This window comes from Engraulis encrasicolus, chromosome 7 (assembly GCF_034702125.1).
Source record: "Engraulis encrasicolus isolate BLACKSEA-1 chromosome 7, IST_EnEncr_1.0, whole genome shotgun sequence".
NCBI lineage: Eukaryota > Metazoa > Chordata > Actinopteri > Clupeiformes > Engraulidae > Engraulis > Engraulis encrasicolus.
This window is the reverse complement of record NC_085863.1, coordinates 28,899,387-28,918,140: the sequence shown is the minus strand read 5'-3', so window position 1 is coordinate 28,918,140 and position 18,754 is coordinate 28,899,387. Positions and strand designations below refer to the sequence as shown.

At 41.6% G+C, this 18,754-nt stretch overlaps 2 long non-coding RNA genes across 2 annotated transcripts; one reads left to right on the top strand and one right to left on the bottom strand.

Annotated features, from left to right (window-relative positions):
* The first annotated feature begins 2,916 nt into the window (after window positions 1-2,916).
* On the top strand, window positions 2,917-4,859 carry LOC134452091 (uncharacterized). The gene is made up of 3 exons (XR_010035361.1): window positions 2,917-3,182; window positions 4,134-4,214; window positions 4,623-4,859. It is a non-coding gene; the product is annotated as an uncharacterized LOC134452091 (long non-coding RNA).
* Window positions 4,860-8,180: 3,321 nt separating this feature from the next.
* On the bottom strand, window positions 8,181-9,837 carry LOC134452090 (uncharacterized). Its single transcript, XR_010035360.1, has 3 exons — window positions 9,797-9,837; window positions 8,900-8,976; window positions 8,181-8,509 (listed from the first exon to the last, which is right to left on the bottom strand). It is a non-coding gene; the product is annotated as an uncharacterized LOC134452090 (long non-coding RNA).
* Window positions 9,838-18,754: the final 8,917 nt, after the last annotated feature.

Genomic DNA, 18,754 nt, shown 5'->3' with positions numbered 1-18,754 from the left:
TAACCATGTTATGCACCTGACTGAAACCAGACAGACTGAAACAATGATACTGAATGGGTCATAACTTTTGAAGTAAACTATACAGAGACAAATTAACACATTTTCCCACACAATATTAGCCTGAGGAATGATATTAAAGGGACACTGTGTGAGATTTTTAGTTGTTTATTTCCAGAGTTCATGCTTCCCATTCACTAATGTTACCTTTTTCATGAATGCTTACCACCACCATCAAATTCTAAGTATTCATTATGACTGGAAAAATTGCACTTTTCATACATGAAAAGGGGGCTCTTCTCCATGGTCCGCCATTTTGAATTTCCAAAAATAGCCATTTTTAGCTGCAAAAATGACTGTACTTGGACCATACTAGAAAATATGTGTTTATTACTTAGTAAACTATCATGAAAAGGTCAAATTTGGCAATAGGCTGCCCAGTTTCAATGAGCAGCATAGTTGCAGTACCTTTTTTGACCATTTCCTGCACAGCGTCCCTTTAAGATGTTGTCTTTGACATTTCACAACATTTGAAGTGCATTTTTGGTCATAATCGGCAATAAAATGGCCTAAAGTATGAAGACACACAAATATCTTTTCATTCTTTAGAATTTTATTGTCTTTTGTCCACCACATGTCGGGAGTCGAACCGGCAACATTTGGGATACAAGTCTGACGCCCTTACCGCTTACCCATGACTGCCCAATTTACCCATGACTGCCCAATGAATTGTATCATTGTTGCAATCTGTTGGTTCCATTCAGGTCCATTGAAGGGTTACAAATGAACCCTGTGGGTCATAATTCCAGCTTAATACTCTTAATACACTTTTTTAATATAAATTATGAATGAAGAGCAGGTGTTGAAAAATAAATATAACCAAAAAGAATTAAAAGATAGGCCTACTTGAATGTCTACATATTTTAGGCCATTTCATTGCCAATTATGACCGAAAATGCAGTTCAAATGTTGTTAAATGTCAAAGACAAGAACTTAATATCATTCATTAGGTCAACATTGTATGGGAAAATGTGTTGACCTCTCTGCATGATGTTTACATCCAACGTTATGACCCATTCTGTATCATTGTTTCAATCTGCCGGGTTCCAGTCAGGCGCATTAAAGGGTTAAAAATGGAGACTGTGGATCATTATTTCAGCTTAAAACCCGATATAATAGTCACATTTACACTGCAAATGATAAAGGAATAGGTGGTGGACAAAAAGACAATAAAACTCAAAAGAATGAAAAGATACTTGAGAGTCTACTTATTTTAGGCCATTTTATTGCCGATTATGACCAAAAATGCAGTTCAAATGTTGTGAAATGTGAAAGACAACAACTTAACACATTGAGTACCGACGACGTAATAATACGTTTTTCACGCCCATGCGTTGTATACCAAAACGTAAAAATACGTTTTTGCGTTTAAATGTCATATTTCGAATCTACACCCTTCAATGGACAATATATGTGATTTTGGGAGCTCTGTGATGGACATAAATGACAAAATTTGCAGTCAAAAGTTTGTGTTATGATTTGGACATTTTAATTTATCTTACCAAGATGTCTGGATGCCAACCCATGTCGCCTACCGTAGACTATCTGTAATAGGCTCCTAATGATCACGTTGCCTGCATTGATGCTACGGCTCTGCATTTGATTTCGACGCTAAATGATCCTGCAATGATGCTCTTTTTACTCTCTCTGTACACCTTCACCTTGTGGTATGGTAGCTACAGGAAGGGCTATGGTAGCTATCTGGGATGCTGCCGTATTCGTGAATCGTGCTATGTTGTTGTTTCCCTAGTACGGTCGGTGCCCACGCTGTAGCGCATGTAGTGTCTTGACTTCACGCAATAGGTAAACACAGAGACCATTGTATATCGTGCCTGGAGTATCTTGAACTTTCTAGACTTAACTACCTAGACCTTAACCAGATCCTTGGATCCAAATGGCACCCGAACTGCGCTCCGATTTGGAAGTTTGATACCAGATAAGAATTGTTTATTTGATTACTCACCCCCATGTTGAACTTTCTGTCTTCCTGTATATCACTTTCACATCGAGTCCAGCACACCTTCTGGGGGATAATGCAAATACCTTTGGCCAGATCATACACATTGTGAACTGTGATTGGATTATTACCCTTACCTCGGATTTGATCGGCAACCAGATAAGTTAGATTCTTCATTCTGTTCTTTTATTACCCCCATGATGAAATTGACGCTGTAGTGAACAGGAGAACCTGGCTGCTGGCTGCTACTGTCGGTGAAGCTAGCATTGCTATGTAAACAGTAGCATGCATGGATGCATGGTACAGCACAACAGCTGTTTTCCCACACAAGGATCGGAGACATTAACGCATCCGATTAACGGATTTTGTTGTTGACGTTGGACTAAATGCCTTTAGGTATGGAGATAGAACAGTATCAATATTAAGAAATGAATGTCACACCACTCACCAATATATTTCGTGATCCACAAACAAAAGTAATGACATTCACAAATATAATTCATACATTTCATGATCCACAAACAAATGTAACAACATTCACAAATATAATTCATGATGCACAAATGAATGTAACCCCATTCACAAATGTCAGCGCAGTTCTATTAATTTGCAAACCGGTCTACATATATTCGCAAACCCTATACATATTTGTGACTTCCATTGTATTTGTGTGTGGATTTTTGAGACTGTCCTGACGGTATATGACACACAAATGTGCTCAGCCAATCACATCAGCCGGCGTTCGAGCGTAAGGTTGAAGACATTGCGCTTCTATTACGCAGAGAAGGCTACTAGTGCGAAGCCACCATAGATCTTTATACACCGATCAGAGGAAATAACCGGAAGTAGAGCCATTACTGAAGTGCTCCCTGACGTAAACTCGTAATTGAAGCTATGAAGTTCCTGACTTTCACATCATCTTTGTACAAATATGTCTGGATCTGGACTAACGTGTGCCGTAATCGGATGTCACAATAACAGCAGAACGCTAAAAATGTGGAAAAAGAGCGTATGTGCGCTTCATAGTCCACAGTTTAAAGAGGATTGTCCTTGTTGTGTGCCCTACGGTGTAAACCGCTTCCCCGGCCGTGCTGAGGATGAAGACATTCGCAAGATATGGATTAAAAACTACACCGAAAGGACTTTGCCCCCAAACAAGTATTCAATGGTATGTATTTTTATTTCTAGGTGGTTTAGTGTAGTTAAGTAGGCCTATTGTAAGCCAGTGTCTATGTAACATAAACTGGTGGCAACAATTATTTAGCTTGGCTAGCTAACGCTAGTTACGATTATTTAGCATTCTTCATTAATACCTAAGTTTCCCCAGGAGTGGGGAAGAGCACCATGAGCCCCATGGTTATCTGTTCTGTGTGTCATGGTACATTTGTGTGCTTATTTTCGATTATGTGTGTACGTGGTGCCCTTTGAAATGAAAATGTGACCCTGGCAACTTAGCTATTCTTTTTGTTATGCTAGCGGAGTTTTGGCAAGGCTAGCCAGGTTACACTGACTTTAATAAGAAAGTCAGGCTAGGTTTTTGGTAGCATCATGAGCCCCATGGTTATCTGTGCTGTGTGCCATGGTACATTTGTGTGATTATTTACGATTATTTGTGTATGTGTGCCCTTTGAAATGGAAATGTGACCCTGGCAATTTAGCTAATTCTTTTGCTATGCTAGCGGAGTTTTGGCAAAGCTAGCCAGGTCGTGTGACTGACTTCAATACTGTCAGGCTAGGTTTTGGTAGCTTTTGTTTTTGTCCATAACCTAGCCCAATTTTATTTTCATCTCTTAAATCGACCACCATGTCTGTATTTGTAATAATGTTTGGCATTTTATTGGAAATAAAGTGGCGGGACAAGCTAGGTTAATCTCAAAAGTGGTAGGCCTATGGACATGTCCCCCAACACCCAGACTGAAAATTACACCCCATGTCTGTAACCCTTCCTCAACAAAAGATAATTTTCGCTATCCAACCTCAGTGTACATGTCTTGCTTTGTCCTGTATTTTGTCTAATGTCTGTGAGAATGACTGCAGCCATGGCAAAGATAATTTTCTGTTTCATGTGTAACAGTCAAGCATATTTGTTTTTATCTCATCTTATTCCCATCCTCCTTAGGTGTGTGGAGTATACTTCCCTGACGGCAGACCAACGCAGGAACACCCATATCCCATATTTAATATGGGATATGAATATAGTGTAAGTTTACATGTATATAACAAATAACTTAGTGCTTTTTTTCGTAATTACCTTAACCTATGTTGTTAAAGTACTTTTGGAGCGATTTGCCTCCAGACGTTAGAGACTCTCCCATCTGCCACTACTTTTTAATCTAGGCTTAAAAAGAAAACACACACACATTTTCTTAACTTAGTTCTTGACTCTTAGTTGTTATGTTTTTCTCTCCTTTAGGCACTGCTTTTATGGTACCTAAATTGCCTTTCAACACTTGTGTCTTATTATTCCATGCAAGAGTCTACATCTGCTAATTGTAATATAAGGCAATGTGAAGTGAGATTTAAAGTGTTCTGTAGGACAGTGGCGTTGTAAATTAACTGTTTTAAAAGCTGTTGGTGTTTTTTGTTTCCTTCTTATATTTATTCTCAGAAAGCACTATCATGTGGAAGACCACCCCCGAAGAGGAGATGTCTCCAGCCCCCAACAGAGAGACTTGGATTAATGTTGAGAGGATTATTGTTCAATACGGTGCAGAAACACTTGGTTCAGTTATATGTATATATATCAATCATCTTTCAAGAAATCCTTCATCCCCTCAGCTGTGACCATACTGAACAAGATATGAACTGTCCAGCTGCAGCATGAATGTATTGTGTGGTCGTCTTTTTTTTTTTCTTTTTTTGGTCAAGCCTTGTCTAATGTCTGTGAGAATCACTGAAGTCACGCCAAAGACAATTTTCTGTTTCATGTTGTAACAGACAATAAAGTTTTATCTAATCTCATCATATCAATGAGAATCAGTGCACCTGACAAAGGTATGACATACTGTATACTGTAGGCTTAAGTGCTAAAGGAAAATGAATTAACCTTAGCGGTTTTTGAATTGTTTATTACACAGTTATTAAAATGCATACAGATAGTGAATGTAATATAGTTCAATACTGTGTGCTTACTCGATGGTGTTTTTTTTTATGTGCTGAACTGAAAAACAACCTAGCTACTTGTGCTCAATACACTAAATGACTCTTGCTGGTGTGTTTTTTTTACCAGGCAACTTGTTATTAATTACTAATGTTCTTAATGTCATTTCAATGCAGCTCTTTGTGAGAAATCTGGGCAGCCATGGCCTAGTGGTTAGAGAGTTGGTCTTTCAATCTAGGGGTTGCCGGTTCGAATCCCCCACGACCTCCCCCTACTCCTCCATCCATGCTGAAGTGCCCTTGAGCGAAGCACCTAACCCCACACTGCTCCAGGGACTGTAACCAATATCCTGAAAAATAATAGTTGTAAGTCGCTTTGAACAAATGAAAGCGTCAGCTAAGTGAAATGTAATGTAATGTAAAAATCTTGCTGTAGTGTGTTGTGGAATAGACACAGGAGCTGACCTGTGGTGTCCAGTCTTAAACAGAGAGCTGGTGCCACTGTCACACATTCAAATTTAATTAATCATTATCCCCCATATTGATTGGGAAATGTTATACTGGCTTTTTTCATTAAGCTTACCTCCTGACTATACCAGACATCATTTTATCATTACCTCTGCCACATAATATGCGATTGTCTGAGTTTTGCAGTCTGTTTGTTCATCGCTGGGTGCACAGCTTGCCACTAAGGGGCGCCAAATCCTTACTTTATTGCTGGAGACGCTACCACAAGGAGAGGACGGGAGGTGATGTCTTCTAAAAGGGCTGTGGTTAAGTAGCCTAAGCAATCAGCTGGTGCAACCCACTGTCTTAACACTGCCTCAAAATATCAGTTCTTGCAAGGCACAATTTACATTGGTGNAATTAATGACATGTTGAGGCCAACAAGGCTTTATTTTATCAGTTAGAGGGACACTGCAGGAAATGGTCAAAAAGGGTGTGTCACATTAAAAAACTGTTTATTTAACTTGTGAGTGTGCGGCACCTCTCTCCTTCTACAATTGTATTTTCTGGTTGCCAGCACCTCTGTTTCTGGTGTGCGTTTTGCACCTCCACTCATCAAAAAGGGTACTGCAACTATACTGCTCATTGTAACTGGGTTGCCTATTGCCAAATTTGATGAAAGTATATTTCATGAAAGTTTACTAAATAATAAAACTCAGATTTTCTGTTATGGCCCAAGTACAGTCATTTTTGCAGCTAAAAAATGCCTATTTCTGGAAATTCAAAATGGCAGACCATGATGGAGGAGATCCCCCTTTGTATGTATGAAAAGTGCAATTTTTCCAGTCATAATGAATACTTAGAATTTGATGGTGGTGGTAAATATTCATGAAAAATGTAACATTAGTGAATGAGTAGCATGAATTCTGGAAATAAACAACTATAAATCTTGCAGTGTCCCCTTTAATGACAGGTTTAAAAAAAAAAACACACACACCACACACACCTTGCTTTCTGATTAGGCCTAGCCTAGAGAGAGAGTTTCCCCCAGCACCTTAGGCCACCTTGACCTGAAAAGATAAAGATTCCCTGTTGTTAACGTAGGCCTATGTTCTAAAGATAGATATAGATATATATGCATGCCTGTTTTAAATTAACAACCGGTCAAATGCTGGTGAAAATTCAGGTTCTTAATTCATTCGCCAGTTATATTTTCTTTGTTTTGTTTTTACTTTGTTACAGTTTTTGCCTACTGCTTAAACACTATAGGCCGATGCTTAAACCAAAGTAGCATATTGTTCAGTTGTTGGTACTATAACTTAAACACATGCTGCTTTACTTAATCAAAAGTCAAGCATTACACTTTCAGCTGGTATCTTTGCAAAGCACTTGCTCCTTTACGCAACACACACACTCCGGCCTGTCTGCACACCATTTTATACACAAGACACTTTGTTCAAAAGTAAATTCTCAGAGTGTCATTGTGAAAACACGTCTGTTAAAAAAACAAAACACACTGGATGTATGACGAGATTTAGACACAGACAATAAAACACATGCACCGTTTTCAACCATTTGATGATCTGGTTTATTAGGCCCATGTCCCCCGCACTGTTGAGTTTCAGCAACTTCTGAATGTGTGCTCTGGGGTTGAGTTTGATGTAGGCCTACAGTACAATGCAAAAAAAATACAGTACAATGCAAAAAAAGTGTTTGTGTTCAGGAAGTCTTTCCAACGTTTTTACCTGTCAGGGCAATCACTGTGTGTTAAGCAGTACAAAATATCTTGGGCATATTATCGCTGACAAGTTGGAAGATGATGCTGACATGTAGGCCTACAGACAGGGACAAGTGTAGTGTATGCCAAACATGTTTGTAAGATTTCAAGAAGGTTACACAGGCCTGCACAAATAGTCAAAATGTCATCAACATGTTTTAAACAACCTGGAATTACATTACTCAAAATTTTGAAGCATTTTAACCTTCTTATTGCACGTTCCAACATGAATTCGGACATTGGCGAGACGGCGGGTTCTTGTGACTTCATGTTCTGATAGTTGTGTACATCCACGTGTAAGTGCTGGAATAGCCAATGTCACTCCTGGAGGAAGAACATCTCCAATTGTGAATCCCCGGTCTGTCAAAATCTGATCACCAAAAATCAAATGTGACAGAAATCCACAGTTTTTTGTGATAAAAATGTCACTAGCTCTGGCACCAAACAGTTTTGACACAATACATCACAAAACCATTGGGGGGCTATGCAATAGAGGACTTTGCAGGTGTTGTGATGCTTATAGTTGCTGTATGTTTTTGCTCTTTTCCCCAAGTTCTTCGGTCTTTGGACAAATATTTCAGTGCAATCTATGATGCATGTTGCATTGGGATAGTGTTCAAGAAAACTTGAGGGTCTTACTCTATTCAGAGTGTCTCGAGGGAGCCAAAAAAAAGATTTTCCCTTGGGAAAGTGTTGCTCTCCACATTGCGAACATATCACAGGCTGTAGTTCTGCTGATCCCAAATCTGTGAACATTAAGCCCAAGCCGAAGCCTCATTAGGACCAGCAGTAGCTGTTCATGGACTGTTAATTTTGAACTGTCTTCGACTGTGAAGAAAGCCAATGATGGTGTTCAAAAGTTGCCAAAAGCTGATGATGTCTAGTCCAATGTAAAATTTTGACACTTTATCATCCATGTCATGAGCTGACAGTGATGGTGTAGGATCTGTTTGTGTGCTTGCATCTTTTGTTGACTTCATCGAACAATAATCATGATCACTACGCTCTGGCCACTGAGTGCCAACATCACATTGGTGTGGAGACAGACTATCCTCCAAGCTATGCCCTACTTCGGTATCAGAATTTGTCACAGGAGGCTCATCACATGGTCTCTCTGTTGGGGGCTGGAGACATCTCCACTTTGTGGGTGGTCTTCCACATGATGGTGCTTTCTGAGAATAAATATGAAAGGAACAAAAAAACACCAACAGCTTTTAAAACAGTTAATTACAACGCCACTGTCCTACAGAACACTTTAAATGTCACTTCACATTGCATTATATTACCAATTAGCAGATGTAGACTCTTGCATGGAATAATAAGACACAAGTGTTGAAAGGCAATTTAGTTACATAAAAGCAGTGCCTTAAGGAGAGAAAGCATAACAACTAAGAGTCAAGAACGAAGTTTTTTTTTTTTTTAGCCTAGATTAAAAAGTAGTGGCAGATGGGAGAGAGTCTAACGTCTGGAGGCAAATCGCTCCAAAAGTACTTTAACAACATATGGTTAAGGTAATTAAGAAAAAAGCACTGAAGTTATTTGTTAAATACATGTAAACTTACACTATATTCATATCCCATATTATGGGATATGGGTGTTCCTGCGTTGGTCTGCCGTCAGGGAAGTGTACTCCACACACCTAAGGAGGGTGGGATAAGATGCGATAAAAAATATAATTGACTGTTACACATGAAACAGAAAATTATCTTTGCCATGGCTGCAGTCATTCTCACAGACACTACCACTTTTTGAGATTAACCTATCTTGTCCCCGCCATTTATTTCCAATAAAATGCCAAACATTATTACAAATACAGACATGGTGGTCGATTTAAGAGATGAAAATAAAATTGGGCTAGGTTATGGACAAAACAAAAGCTACCAAAACCTAGCCTGACTTATTGAAGTCAGTCACACGACCTGGCTAGCTTTGCCAAAACTCCGCTAGCATAACAAAAGAATTAGCTAAATTGCCAGGGTCACATTTCCATTTCAAAGGGCACACATACACAAATAATCGTAAATAATCACACAAATGTACCATGGCACACAGCACAGATAACCATGGGGCTCATGATGCTACCAAAACCTAGCCTGACTTCTTATTAAAGTCAGTGTAACCTGGCTAGCCCTTGCCAAAACTCCGCTAGCATAACAAAAGAATTAGCTAAGTTGCCAGGGTCACATTTTCATTTCAAAGGGCACACACGTACACAAATAATCGAAAAATAAGCACACAAATGTACCATGGACACACAGAACAGATAACCATGGGGCTCATGGTGCTCCTTCCCACTCCTGGGGAAACTTAGGTATTAATGAAAGAATGCTAAATTAAATCGTAACTAGCGTTAGCTAGCCAAGCTAAATAATTGTTGCCACCAGTTTTATGTTACATAGACACTGGCTTACAATAGGCCTACTTAACTACACTAACCACCTAGAAATAAAAATACATACCATTGAATACTTGTTTGGGGGCAAAGTCCTTTCGGTGTACGTTTTTTTTAATCCATATCTTGCGAATGTCTTCATCCTCAGCACGGCCGGGAAGCGGTTTACACCGTAGGGCACACAACAAGGACAATCCTCTTTAAACTGTGGACTATGAGCGCACATACGCTCTTTTTTCCACATTTTTAGCGTTCTGCTGTTATTGTGACATCCGATTACGGCACACGTTAGTCCAGATCCAGACATATTTGTACAAAGATGATGTGAAAGTCAGGAACTTCATACCAGAGATTCTATAAGTATCTCTCTACTCTCTCTGTTCATACGCTTCAATTACGAGTTTACGTCAGGGAGCACTTCAGTAATGGCTCTACTTCCGGTTATTTCCTCTGATCGTGTATAAAGATCTATGGTGGCTTCGCACTAGTAGCCTTTCTCTGCGTAATAGAAGCGCAATGTCTTCAACCTTACGCTCGAACGCCGGCTGATGTGATTGGCTGAGCACATTTGTGTGTCATATACCGTCAGGACAGTCTCAAAAATCCACACACAAATACAATGGAAGTCACAAATATGTATAGGGTTTGCGAATATATGTAGATCGGTTTGCAAATTAATAGAACTGCGCTGGCATTTGTGAATGGGGTTACATTCATTTGTGCATCATGAATTATATTTGTGAATGTTGTTACATTTGTTTGTGGATCATGAAATGTATGAATTATATTTGCGAATGTTATTACATTTGTTTGTGGATCACGAAATATATTGGTGAGTGGTGTGACATTCATTTCTTAATATTGATACTGTTCTCTCTCCATATTTAGGGACGTGTTTGTGGATATGTTTTGCCTACTGCGTGTGACTAAGAGTGCGTTACAATATGCAACCTTGCATCCTCCACTTGTGCTTGTCTCCTCGTACCAGGAAGTAATATGTCATGATGACATCACTGACAACATTTCAATATCTTGCAAAAGCTCAATTGTAAAGTCTTTTTCTCATTTGCAATTGAGATGGAGAATGAAAAACAGTCCATCAAAAGTTGTTGTGGCTAGGCTGACAGCTGGGAAACTTTATCGTTTTCTCCACGGAGGAGGGGCAAGGAGGCGGGACGAGGAGACAAGCACAAGTGGAGGAGGCAAGGTTGCATATTGTAACGCACTCTAAGACCCGTTTCGCTTGTGTGCAAAGATTAGTTGCGCAGGAACTAGGACTGTGCACAAGGAACTAACGTGTACTTTTGGAGGAGAAAATGCGTTTGATTGGTTGATACAATTGCAGGGGGAGGTGGCAGAGCAGGAGAGACGTGTCTAGTACACTAATTTCATATTGGACCCCGTGAAAAAGCACAAGATTCTGAAGCGGCGCATCATTCAGAAAAGCCTCAATATCTCCATTCCATGTTGATTTTGGCCGATACCGGCCTTGGTTAAGCTCACAATAGCTCGGCAATGAAAGCACATATAGACACGGTTTTCACACACTAAGAGGTGAAAGTCTCACCTTTCAAACAAGCCATAACATGTTTCAATTGCCCTATCACACAATATGCTGTGACTGTACAAAAAACACCTAAAAATGGTTTAGAACGCTGGGAGTCTACGACATGATTCTGAAAACACCGCTGGTAGTCAATGTGTTAAGATCGTCTTAAGACGTAACACCATTCCCTTGGATTTAGTGGTGAGCGTTGCTGTCGAGAGAGAGTTGAGTCGCTCTTAAGGACGTTGCTACCATTGTTAGCAGAGACGCTTTCGAGAATGCCACCCCTGGTTTGTTTTCAGCCACTGTTTACGGGTTATTTTGAAGATGCTGATATTGTCTGATATGAGCATGGCTGAACAGAATTGAATTTCGAGAAAAGCTGTGAAGCTGTGAAGAAAGTGGCCAAAAAATGGCTCAATACTGCTGAAACTAGGGCATCATTCCTCCCAACATTCAATATGGCTATACAGTATATTGGTAATATTTTCAGACATTTATCCCTTGCCCCCACCTGCTCTACAGTATCTCACCCAACACCCCCACTCCCCTCCCCACTCTACAGTGTCTCATCTCCCCAACCCCCCTACCAATGGGCAGTCATGGGTAAGCTGTTAGGGTGTCAGACTTAAGGGCTCTGCATACTTCACGTGCGCATTTTGTCGCGTGTTGCGCGAGAACCATTAATGACGTCATCACTTGCGACAGACTATTCATACTTCAGAAGGCTTTCGCTCGCATTGTCGGAAGTGCCCTCTGCTGTTCATGAGAGAAACGGCAGTATCTTTCGCAACTCGCAGCGTGAGTTCTACGGATGTATAAAATAGAAAGCCAAACACGGCTGCTGTAGGGCTACTGAACGTCTGACTTGTGACTTACCACATTGAAACATATTTTTTGTTGTAGCCTACATTGCCAGATCATTCCAAGACCATGTGAGAGCATTGTTCTGGCGGCAGAATTTTTAAATATATCGCCGAACACAACGTGCTTCTGAACAAAGTAAACAATTGTTTCACTGAACAACATTTAAGAGAGAAGATAAAATGACTCTCTAGGACATTTTATTATCCTCAAAATGATGCATGATCCATTCTGTAGTAGCCTACAGTAGTTGTAGCCTCTCTTCGCAACTCCTGCTTTGTCTGCCTACCTGTATGGTCGCTGGTGGCGCACGACAAGTTACAAAATATCTGGGGTGCACGACGTCGCGCCACGGCAGCTCACGACACGGCGTGTGACGTCATTTTGGGTCACGTGACGGCGCGAGTGAGGTCGCGAGTGAAGTATGAAGGAGGGTAGCGCCAGTCACGACAAGTATGAATCCCCCTTAAGGGTGTAGCCCAAAGGTTGCCGGTTCAACCAGTGGTCTCCCCCATCCTCCTCCATGACTGAGGTATCCTGAGCATGGTACCGTCCCGCCACACTGCTCCCTTGGGACGCCATTCAGGGCTGCCCCCTTGCACGGGTGAGGCATAAATGCAAGTTTGCTGTGTGCAGTATTCACTTGTGTGCTGTGGAGTGCTGTGTCACAATGACAATGGGAGTTTGAGTTTCCCAGTTGGGCTTAAGGTCAGATTAGACTTGTGCAACTGCGCTCGTCAAAACTCGCGTGGGAGTGGCCACGAACCAACATTGTATTCATGCATCTGCGAGTTCTGCGAGGTCCGAGGTCTCGTCGCGAGCCACATTTGAAATTGCGCGATTAGGCTACTTTCACTACATTGAAAGCACTGCGGTCATTATTAAGCAATGTTGCTTTCCATCCCGGTTAGCTAGGTATTTTCACACAAATTGCAAAGGCAATGCACTGGTATCATTATTTGACATACCCAGTCTGTTTTCACAAGCAGAAAATGCAAGCATGTAAAGACAGTTGATTCTGCCGATGTGTGTTTACATTCGGTGGAGGAACGGTAGTAAAACCGCAGGCATTGTGCCACGAGTGTTCAACTGATGCATTGTTTGTTACTTAGCTTGTAGCTTCGTGTATTTACACACATTTACACACAAGGCATTAATTAAGTTTTTAACAGAATACAGCTCTGCTCTCGCAAACTACTGGCATTGCGCTGCCACACGAACAGAACAAGGAAGTAGCGAGACGACCAATCATAGCGCCTTTTTGTCTGCGTACTCCGCGTCCGTCCGACGGATAGTTAGAATTTTTTCGAGGCGCTCGACGACGGGCGCAGAGCCTCTGAGAGGGGGGCGTGGACTCGCATAGGCAGAAAACGGACGGACGCAGATTCTATGCGTCCTAAGCATAAATCTAGCTTTAGACTTCTCTTTCACCAAGCCACCCCCACCCCCCCCCCCCCCACACACACACACACACACTCACCTACCCCCACTACCCTTGCCCCCCAATCAACAGTGCCCCAACTACCCTTGCCCCCCCACCCAACTGTGCCCCCTCCACTCATATGGCCCTACTACCCTCCACGCCCCCCACTGAACAGTGCCCCCCCTCAACTTGATGCCAAGCACAAACTTTGGCAGGAAAAAGGCCCAATATTTCCAGCTGATGACCTGCATGTATAATTGTCTACTATTTTGAAAACTTTTGCTGGTTGCACAAGTCAGATATAGCGCTCTCATAAACGCATACAAAATAATTGTATGGGCATATTATACATTTTCTGAATCAGCAGAGTCTAAAGAGTATTGAGGTTGTCCAATTTTGTGTCCTTGGTGTTCTTTCAGGCCACAGAGATAAACGAATGGAGACAATTTAGCCAAGAGTTGTTAGAAAATATGAGCTGTATGGTTTAATGAAGTGCTGTGACCACTGTGTATGTCAGACAGATTCAGCAATGGTCTTAAATTAAAGCCTGAAAGGTCCCCTTTCCAGTAATACCAAGGACTATTGTATAGAATATTACATCCCCGAAAAGAGCCTGAACTACACGTGCACCCACATTCAAAAATGGAATTTAATAGAGGGGGGTAGTCACTTCAAGAGCCGAAAAAAGGGGTTTCGCTACCACCCCATGACAGCTATCAGGCTTTTTCTAGTAGTGGGGAGATATACCTTACATTTTTTTTTTTAGCATTCCTCCCCCCAGATGGCACCGATAGCCAAAATTTGGCACAGTGGCTCAAGGACTAATAGGACTCCATTCATTCTGGTCTCCAAAAATTGAGTGCCTCACTGGCCCCTAGGGCTGTAACGATATTGTATCGAACTGATAAATCGTGATACACAGAGTCACGATACTGTATCGCGATACAAGGAGGCAGTATCGTGATACGCCCTTTTAACATTTTGATACCCATCAGCCCAGAAAACAACCACATGATATGAAGTGACAGTGCTTCCCAGCATCATCATTATTATATAGAAACTTTTAAGTTATTAGTAGTCTCTTCTAACCTATTCTACCTATAAAAGTATCATAGTTTTTATACATAAAGTTCATAATGTTGGCAAATGTGAAATCGTGGGGTGTATTGAACTGTTTGTCATGAATCGTGATACAAACCGAATCGTGAGTTGAGTGTATCGTTACAGCCCTACTGGCCCCCACATGGAAAGAGGGTGGAACTGCAACTAAAATCGCCTCGTTCTGAACTAATTTGTTCTGGGTGTAACCCTAATACTCCTGGAGTTACTGTAAATCACAGCAAACCACTGAGTGGCTTTTATCCTAGTTCTGAAACAAGATGGTGAATTTTGTCTAATACTGGACCTGGCGCCATTGATCCTCTACTTGCAACCACTGCAGCTCAAAATGTTGTCAGTGACACAAATCTTCCAGTCAGTTCAAGGTGGAGATTGGTTCACAACAATAGATGCCTATTTTCACATAGCAGTGCACCCTGCTTGTCGCCAATTTCTCCAGTATGCACTAGAGGACTGAATGATTGTGTTCATCATATGTTCCCCATTGAATCAGCAGACATTGCAAGACACAGCGATAGTCACTTGCAGCAGTCTCTCAAGGGCCTATCAGAAGACCAAAGCTGTCAGCGGCCCTGAAGAACACAGGCAACGCCTAAAGGGCCCTTAATTTGAGGCCAATGAAGACCCCCATGTGTACTATTTTAAGGAGGCCATGACTCATCATATAATTCTACCTGGCAAATGTTATTTTACCTCGGAAATCAATGATTCTTGAGAATTAGGCAAAAACATGTCCCAGCAATAAAAGTGCCAATTCTGTTGAAAATCAATTACATTTTCATGAACAAAATATTAATATTTTCCATCAAATTTGAAACCTGTATTTGCCACATTCTCAAGAACCAGGGAAATGTACAGTATACTCACCAGCCTGATGAGGTACAGGAGCGCAAGGGAGAAGAACCTACCTCACCTACACGTTGTAATGATGACTTCTCGAGGGAACACAAAGTGTTCATCATCGATCTCATACGAGGGCACCTGGAGACCTAAGGAGATGAGCTCCCCCAATGTAGGATCCATGGTAGCAGATAGAGGCTCAAAACAGATGAGTTGGGAGAGCACTGCCTCTTCGCTGAGCAGTCAGTGAGGTCTTCAACCCCATTACTGTAAAGTGAACCGGCAATGGAACATCTTAGTGGACGGGTCAAGCGATGCTGATGCGAGTCCTTATGGTGCATTCCCCAGAGGTAGGACCTTCCCAATATGCAACCAGGAGTCAGCTACCTCCCACTTTAAAGCGTTCCAAACAGCAAGCCAACCAAACTACAAACATGGAGGGACAAAAATACATATCCACTTATCAAAGATGTCAGTAATGTTAACAATGAAGTGTAAACAATACCATGCGTTTTTTTCATGTAGCAGCATTTCATCTTTGAATAACTACACCTTAGAAAGGTTCATGGGCGGTTTTGCAACTGTTAACCTGTCCAAATCAATATTTGTCCATAGAATGGTGATTGCTGAGTAATGTGCAACATAAACTATTCCCAACACTGTGTGCTGCCATTGCTGTGATGACATCACGATTGTTAATGGGAGGAAGTCGGTTTGCTTCGCTTTTGCCCCAGCTCGCGACTTGAATATTCCGTTTAAACAGGCGTTCCAATGTATTTCAGCAAGTAGGAGGCAGTAGCCCCATACGACTTCTGTTGCTGTCGACCAACATTGACGAAGCACGTGAGCGAGAACTTGATGTCACGATGTGGGTGTTATTAAATACAGCGCATTTAAAGTCGGCCACAAATATGAACGAGACGATGAGCTCGCACCGGTTTGCTCTACTAACACACCACGTGTGAGGAGTGGGGGGACAGGCAGTGAGGAGGAGCTGAAGTGGGGACCTGCGCAAACTTGTGTAGAGGTGTGAGACAAGACCCATATACACACGTGAGTAAGTTGTTGACCAACCAGTTCATGGGCGCGTGACCTCGGTGGCAGTCCGCAGACGAGCGTTGAAGGGGATAAGCAACTGCAGAGGTTGCAAGATCTGACTGAGGTCGCATTCATCCCGTGATAGTTTGACACCATGTGACATGTCACCTCATCAACGCAAAATCACCGAAATTTTGAAGTTTGACAGGAAATCTAACCATCATGCAGCATTTTCATCCAGAGTGCATTGCTGTCTATGTGCGCATTCATGCGTTGATGAGAAATCGAATGCATTTATGGCTCGTTCAAACAGTCGAGAATCCCAAGAAAGCCGACCTAAAACCTCGGGAAAGTGGGCGTGAAGATTTGGTGACGCAATGTCAGATCGATAATTATCGAGGTTGATCTCTGGCGGAAGTATAGAACAATGAGTTCCCGAGCTTATGTTTTGTATGACGACACACACATCATCAGTATGGCGCCCATGCATGGAACTAGCATGTAAACAGTATCATAAATGTTAAAATATCATCTTGTAATCACTATCAACAACACCAATTGATGTCTTTCAATTGCAGATGTACATATGTCAGTAATGCTGGTCTCTGACTCTTTGATTTAGCCTACTTAAGCTAAAATGATATGTCGTGGGTGTGGAGGCTCAAGGTGAGGTGAAAAAAAGAAAAGAGAACCAAAACAAAACACGCATGAATCCCGATTGTTCCGGGATCTGTGGCGTTCATGTGCCAAACTCCAGAACTCGATTGTCATGTGAGCAGTGTCGTCAGCTGTCTCGAGAGGTCCTGAGCTGGTGAAGGCAACATTAGTGTTAATTTCGTCAACCAGGACGATGACGAAAATATTTCGTCAACGCCCCTTTTTCCCGTGACGATGACGAGACGATGACGCACAAAAATTGCTTCCAGAAAATAAAAATAGGACAAAAATAAAAATTGATTTTCGTTAAGGAGACTAAGACGAGACAAAATTTACAAGCCATGGACGAATGGACATTAAAAATGTAATTGTTACTAAAATAATTTGTAATTGTTATAAAGTGTTTCTTGAGCGTCATAGAAGATTGCGCTGTTGCCCTGTTCGTCTCTTCAGGCAGTGCCTGGTGCGGGAGCGGCTCTATCAGTAGTAGAGATCAGTGAGTACTGTTCAGTTGAGTTTAGGCCCTAAAATGTTTCCCAGAAAAACAAAAGATAGCTGACGTTGAGGCAAGTGTTAATTTTGAAATATGTTCAACAATCCTTTTGTCCATAACGAAGACGTGTGTGTTTGTGCAGTCTTGATAGTGGTACCGTCGCGCCAACCTTCCTCTGATGCTGTCATTTTAAACCTCCTCGCGGTTCCACTGTTCTCCTTTCCACTTACGCCTACCCCGACGTCCGTTGTCTGTTCTTTTGTAATGTTTGCTATATTGGTTTTTTAACCGTATGAATAGGCAGTTCGCAAGTGTAGTAAGGTGGACCGAATTATGATAATTAACCCAGAAATTAATTACTATTATATTTGCATGGAATTGCACGACTACGCCACTGGGGGAATTTCGCCACCCAGAAATATTGAATAGCAACCAAAGCACAACAGGTTCGTTTTAAAAGGCAGAGACAGAATGCAGGGTAACAGTTAATTCTCTTATTTTATTATTTCACGTTCTTAATATTTATCGGTGTAAAAGGGTTCAGGTGTAACAAACAAGCATTGCAACATGACAAATGACTTGAGACACGTCTTAAAACAAAACAAACAGATAAAACAGGTTCCACACCATCACTGATCCCATTATCCCAACTGGCCTCGGAATGTCCGTCCACCCCTTGCGATGCCAATAAAATACAGAGCAAAGTTATCACCGCAATACACAGCAAACACGTTAGTTATAGCTAAGGAAACCCACATCAACCCACACTGTTGAGACTGCAACCAATATATGGCACCAAGAGGGCACCTTACACTACGGCACTGCAACCAGGAAGCTCAAGGAGCCGGTTATCCAGGCAGTGGGAAGAGACTGGGCCAGTGTGGTAATTTACATATAATCAGAAAATAACAAACAAAACACAAAACCAAAATACAGGACGGGTCGTTCGCTCGTTCAAGAGCACAGTCTCGCTCAAAACAAAAAAATACATAAACAGTCATGCAACCCCACTCACACAACCACTCCAAACGTTACGCACACACAA